Source organism: Chiloscyllium punctatum, chromosome 15 (genome assembly GCF_047496795.1).
Source record: "Chiloscyllium punctatum isolate Juve2018m chromosome 15, sChiPun1.3, whole genome shotgun sequence".
NCBI classification, from domain to species: domain Eukaryota; kingdom Metazoa; phylum Chordata; class Chondrichthyes; order Orectolobiformes; family Hemiscylliidae; genus Chiloscyllium; species Chiloscyllium punctatum.
This window is the reverse complement of record NC_092753.1, coordinates 69,071,651-69,077,650: the sequence shown is the minus strand read 5'-3', so window position 1 is coordinate 69,077,650 and position 6,000 is coordinate 69,071,651. Positions and strand designations below refer to the sequence as shown.

Sequence of the window (6,000 nt, the reverse complement as noted above, 5' to 3'; positions counted from 1 at the left end):
GAAGCCACAATTGCACATAATATCCTTCAATGTTGCAGAACAAACTGTAGCGTACAAAATATTCCACCCAACTTGGCATGGAACCATTTTTTAAAAAGATTATTGCTGCTGGGAGATCTATATTTAAAATACTACAATACAATCATTACAAACATGCTTCCAACATTCTTGAAGGACATGCTTGTAACCTTTTCATTTTGTTATACAACATAAATCTCATGGCTGTCATTTTCAATCTAAAAAACAGTGCTTAACCCTTTCATAAAGGACACACATATGAAAGAAATACATCTATTTCATTTTTTATAATGATTCTTTTGGGATGTAATTCATGTGGAAGGTAATGTGCTATTGTCATCTCCCAGGCATCCACAAACGCCACGTTGATGCCCTCAAACATCTTTCTCATCACGAAGTCAAGTTGATAGGAATACCAGTCACTGTTGAAGAGACTGACCTCCCCTGGAAGGGCCTGGACATTGGCAGTCTTTATTATAACCAGTGTATCTGGGCTCCTTTCCAGCAATCGTAGAATTGACCTGCGGATATTCTGGAGCCTGCGGATGTATGGTTCAACTGGGAAAGTGTTGAAATGACACCAAATGGTGAAGGCTATAACAGTTTTCTTTCCACCTTTAATCTCATCCAGTTTATTTGCGATGAATGGCAGGTCCTGATTTGAAATGGGGAAGATTCGGATCGGTGAGCCATGAGCACGGTATTCCATCTTGAGCTTGTTGTCTATATCTAAAGTGAGATGTGGCCCCGTCTTCCTAGAATTGCCAAGATCAAACTTCCTCAGACCTAAAACAGAAGATGGAATTACACATAACTTGACACTGAGTTATCATTCCATTGATCATTATGAACAGACCAAAGTAGACAAAACACTCAGAACATTAGTGCTTTAACTTGGGGATACTCCCAGCTCATATCCTACTTTACTGCGGGACCATCAGTTTCATCCAACAATGGGAAGTCAGAAAAGGCAAGTGAGCAGCCAAGTTAAATAATTAGGATCAGTAAGCCAGTCGATGCACCAGGAAACACTCAGGGAAGTAGGTGGGTGAATTCTTGGGCAGTTAAGCAATTGAGATGAGAACCAACAGTTCGATAAGAAAGCAGTCAGGTCAGTATATAAAGAGCAAGGTTAAAAAGCATTCAACCTCAGCAGTTGTGTAAGTTAACAGATTCAGAGACACGCAAGGCAGAGAATTCTGTTGATGATAAGCAAGCAAGAGGATGCATTACATGGGAGGGTGTTGGTGGATGGGGCAAGATTTTCAGAACCTTCTTCAGAATGGGGCATTTGTAAGGGGGCCCGCACAGTAAGTCTTAGTTTAACTTGAGCATTTTGAGGAGCTCTTTGCGTTATATTCATTAAAAAGACTGATAGGTCGAAATGCAATTTTGTACAATCATGTGCAGAATAAACAATTTTGTAATGCAACAATAATGTCTCTTTTTTATTGTTCTGAAGTAGTAACAAGCCAGATATAAATGACAGAATAAAGCAGTGTACCTCAAATTATGTTAAAATTGAAGACTAAGTGCTCAATTTTCCCAAAGGTAAACTTCAGGTAGTTTCATTCTCTCCATGAGCTCTGCGAGTTATCTCATGCAATTCCTCACTTCTCACCTCACTGTATCCGCATGACTTTACTCGGTGCCACCCTTGAGCTAGCTTGTCCTGACCAGCAGAGGGCATGCTCACCACTGGCTGGACCTTCACCTTTCCTGTTGCTGACAACACATTTAAACCCCAGGTGTGTGCCACGTCACACACTGCCAGCATCGAGGAGTCCCTTATAGTTGGCATAGTGGGAGGAAATGGAAAGGTAAAGAATGTGAGGGCAAACAGGTGGCATGGGCAATATCTCACTGGAAACGGAATATCAACTCCCAAATAAATTGGCACTTTGACTTATCACCTGTGTTGGCATTTTGTTTCAAGTGACCCTTCCTCAGAACCCATTGTCCCGAAGAAGGGTCATTCAACCTGAAATGATAATTCTGATTTCTCTCCACAGATGCTGCCAGACCTGCTGAGCTTTTCTGGCATTTTTTTGGTTTTCTTTCTGATTTGCAGCGTCCACATTTTTTTTTGGTTTTTAAATCGTCATCTGTCTGATTGACTGTCATTGCGTCTGAGCTACAAGAATGAAACAAGAGGTTTCCCTTCCTTAATGCCTACACTGTTTCCCTAATACCCACTGCAATATAACATTGAGTTAATGTTGAATGTGGGAAGAAAGAAAAAACAGAAAAACCGCATTGGTTTCAGGGATTAAACAGATGCTGTATGCTTTTCAATCAACAACCAATTTACAGTCAAAGACTGGTGTTGGCACTGTGCTCCATTCATCTGGATGAAATGACCTTAAGGAAGATCGACTCTGGGCCCAGTGAATGTTGTCTGCAGACTGAGGGGACGTATAACTTTGTGTCTTCATGTGGAGGCTGTTTGGCAGCTGCTGTTTTTTGCTGATGGTTCTGAGCTACAATAATGATGATCAAATACTGAGTCAAAGAGGTGGGAAGGACTCTGCAAAGGTAAAAATGGGTGAAGAAAGACAGAGGGGGTGAAATTGTAACTTCCAGAATTCAAGGCCAAACGCACTAGACAATTGGTGCAGCAAAGGGAAATGGTGATGCACAAGAAGTCAGAGTCAGTGCAATGAGATAGTTATGTAAGAACATTAAACCATAAGGAATTGGAGCAGGAGTAGGCCATCTGGCCCCTTGAGCCTACTCCGCCAAGCAATAAGATTATAGCTGACTTTGTTCGGTTCTTGCGTATCTTGGGGTTCAAGGGTTATCGGGAAAAAATGGGAGAATGTAGTAGAGAAACCTCCCAGCCATGATTAAATGGTGGAGCAGACTCGATGGGGTGCTTTCTGCTCCTATGTCTTATGGTATTATGATCTTTATGTGGATTCAGTACCACTTACCCACCTGTTCACATAACCCCGAATTCCTTTATTGTTCAAAAAAACTATCACTTTGCCTTAAAAACATTCAACGAGGTAGGCTCAGCTGCTTCACTGGGCTGGGAATTCCACAAATTCACAACCCTTTGGGTGAAGAAGCCCCTCCTCAACTCAGTCCTAAATCTGCTCCCCTTTATTTTGTGGCTATGCCCCTAGTTCTAGTTTCACCCACAGTGGAAACAACCCCCCTGCTTCTATCTTATCTATTCCCTTCATAATGTTTCTATAAGATCCCCCCTAATTCTTCTAAATTCCAATGGGTATAGTCCCATTCTAGTCCATCTCTCCTCATAAGCGAACCCTCTCAACTCCAGAATCAACCATGTGAACCTCCTCTGCGACCTGTCCAATACAAGTACATCATTTCTCAAATAAGGAGACCAAAACAGCACACACTACTCCAGGTGTGGCCTCACCAGCACGCTATACAGCTCCAGCATAAACTCCCATTTTTAAACTCAATCTCTCCAGTACTGAAGGACAATGCTCCAATTGCCTTCTAATTTGCCTGCTGCACCTCCAATTCAATTTTTTGTGATTCACACTTAGGTTCAATTTTTGATCCAACTTGCCAAGGTAACTTGAATCCCTTTCATGAACCCATTTCAAGAATATAGGTGTTGGTGATGAAGGAATAGTTAGGATTTCTGTACAAACGTTACCCAAACATAATTTTTGATCTGAAGGACCAAGTTAACCTGAATCTAATGTGCTTTTTAACTTCTTTCTAAGTCTCCCATGTGGGATCTTGTCAAAAGCTTTGCTGAAATCCATATAAACTACATGAACTGCATTACCCTCCACTACAAACCTGATCATCACCTTGAAAACTTCAATCAACGTTGTTAGGCATGACCTCTCTCTGACAAAGTCATACCAACTCTCCCTGATCAAACCTTGCATTTCCAGGTGTAGATTGATTCTTTCCTTCCAAATATTCTCCATTATTTCCCTAACCACTGATATGAGACACACTGTAAAATATTACAAACGTCTTTTCTGAATTCAGGTTGAGTGAGCGAGCGAAGATTGATAGATTGTGTAGAATCCAGTAAAGTGCAATGTCATGCACCTTGATAGCAAGAATCAAAAGGCAGGCATATTTTTCCATAGAGAGAGAACCTAAAAATGCACAACTCAGGAGTATCTGGATGTTCTTGTGCATGAAACACAAGGCCTTATAATGCAGGTTCAGTTTGTATTAAGAAAGCTCATGAAATTTTGACCTGTGTTGTGGGGGGTTTGAAATTTAAAATTAGTCTTTTTACAGTATACAGTGTTGATGAGGATGTGCCTGGAGTAGTATGTATCATTTTGCATCCTGCTTTTAAAAATGGATGTACTGGCATTGGAGACAGTCAAAAAGACATCCACTCGACTGAGTCCATGTGAGGAAGGGGTTGACACATCAAGAACGGCCAGTTAGGCGTTCATTCATTAGAGTTCAGAAGAAGGAGGACAGTCTTATTGAAACATGCACGATTCTGGTGGGGCTTGAGAAAGTAGATGATGTGAAGGTGTGTTCATTCATGGGGGAATCTTGAACTCGGGAACATTGCTACAGAATAAGAGGGCAGAGTGAGACAAGGTGCAAAAAAATTGCTCCCAGAGAGTAGGCAATGTTTGGAATTAGCTATCGTCCATTACTACTGAAAGATTTTACTGTGGAGGTGGATAGATTTTGGAAACATTCGGGAGTTGAGGGCTATGAGGAGCTGGCACACGAGAGGGGATGAGGCCTGTGACAGATTTGCCATGATCCTATTGAATGACAAGGCAGGGTCGAGGGGCCAAATGGCTTCTTCCTGCTCCTATTTCTTCTACTTTTCTGACATCGCCCCTGCCTCAGCTCAGCTCCTCTCGAGACCCTCATGATTGCTATAGTGACCTTGACACTAGATCATTCAAATTTATTCCCACAAACTCCATTCATAGATTGAAGTAATGAAATATCCTTCTGCCTTTGACTTTATTTGCCGCAAATCCTATTCACTGATCGCATCTATGAACTTGCAATGGCCCATGCTCAAGCAAACCTTGATTTTAAAACTGTCATCTTCATCTCATCATAACTTACCTCTTATCACCCCAGCACTGAGATGTCTGTACCCCTATCACTATCGGGTGCTAGAGCAGCCCCAGATTTATTCACTGCACCATTGATGATCAGGGCTTTAGTCATCTATGATCTGGAATTCAATCTGTAAGCATCCCTGACACTTGACCTCATTTTCTTCCTTTGAGTTGCCCCTCATACTTGGCTTATTTGACCATCTATCTTGATATCTGTTGATGGAGCTTGACATCTAATTTTGCTTTATTACGCTCGTAATTTTGTACTACTTCAGAACAATTTATTACAATAAAGATGACATACAAATGTAAGCTGCTCCACTGCAGTTTAAAGTGTGCTGTGTCGAAATGCTGACTGACTACAAATGTTGAGGAAAGCCTAAATGCCTGGGAATTAAAAAAAAGATGATTATATGTAACACATAAAGCAAATTATTTCAAAATCCATGAGAAATATGGATAAACATCACCTGGTACAAATTCTGTCAAATATTCAAACCACTGACGTATAGTGGAATCTCCAAAAATGTGAACTTTTTTCCCACGGAGACAGTTTGTAATATTTACAGGAGTGTTGAAGCGTCGAATATTACAGTTTCTTGACATCCACTGGTCCTGATAATAAAATCCAGCCGGTGAAAGCAAGGGCTTGCTGGAGACACATCCTCCAAGATTTATGCCTGAAAAGAAAAGCACATGAACTGTGACCCAAACAAAATGCTCTGCATCTGAGGTGGAGGTCGTTCCAAATTTTTTTCATTTGGCTCATCATAGTTTCAGGGGCAATAGTGAATCACAAAATAAAGTTTTTTTTTTATTTTCACCAAAGTGTGACATAGAAAAGTAAAGCTGTAAAGTTAAATGGCCACAACGGGCCAAAAACTGATTGTCACAGATCTTCCAGTGAGCAGACAGTGAGAGTCTGGATGAACTCAGA

General features: G+C 41.0%; 1 pseudogene; it reads right to left on the bottom strand.

The window, feature by feature from the left end:
- Positions 1–259: 259 nt before the first annotated feature.
- The window catches only part of LOC140485857 (NXPE family member 3-like), a 36,600-nt pseudogene continuing 30,859 nt past the window's right edge, over positions 260–6,000 (bottom strand).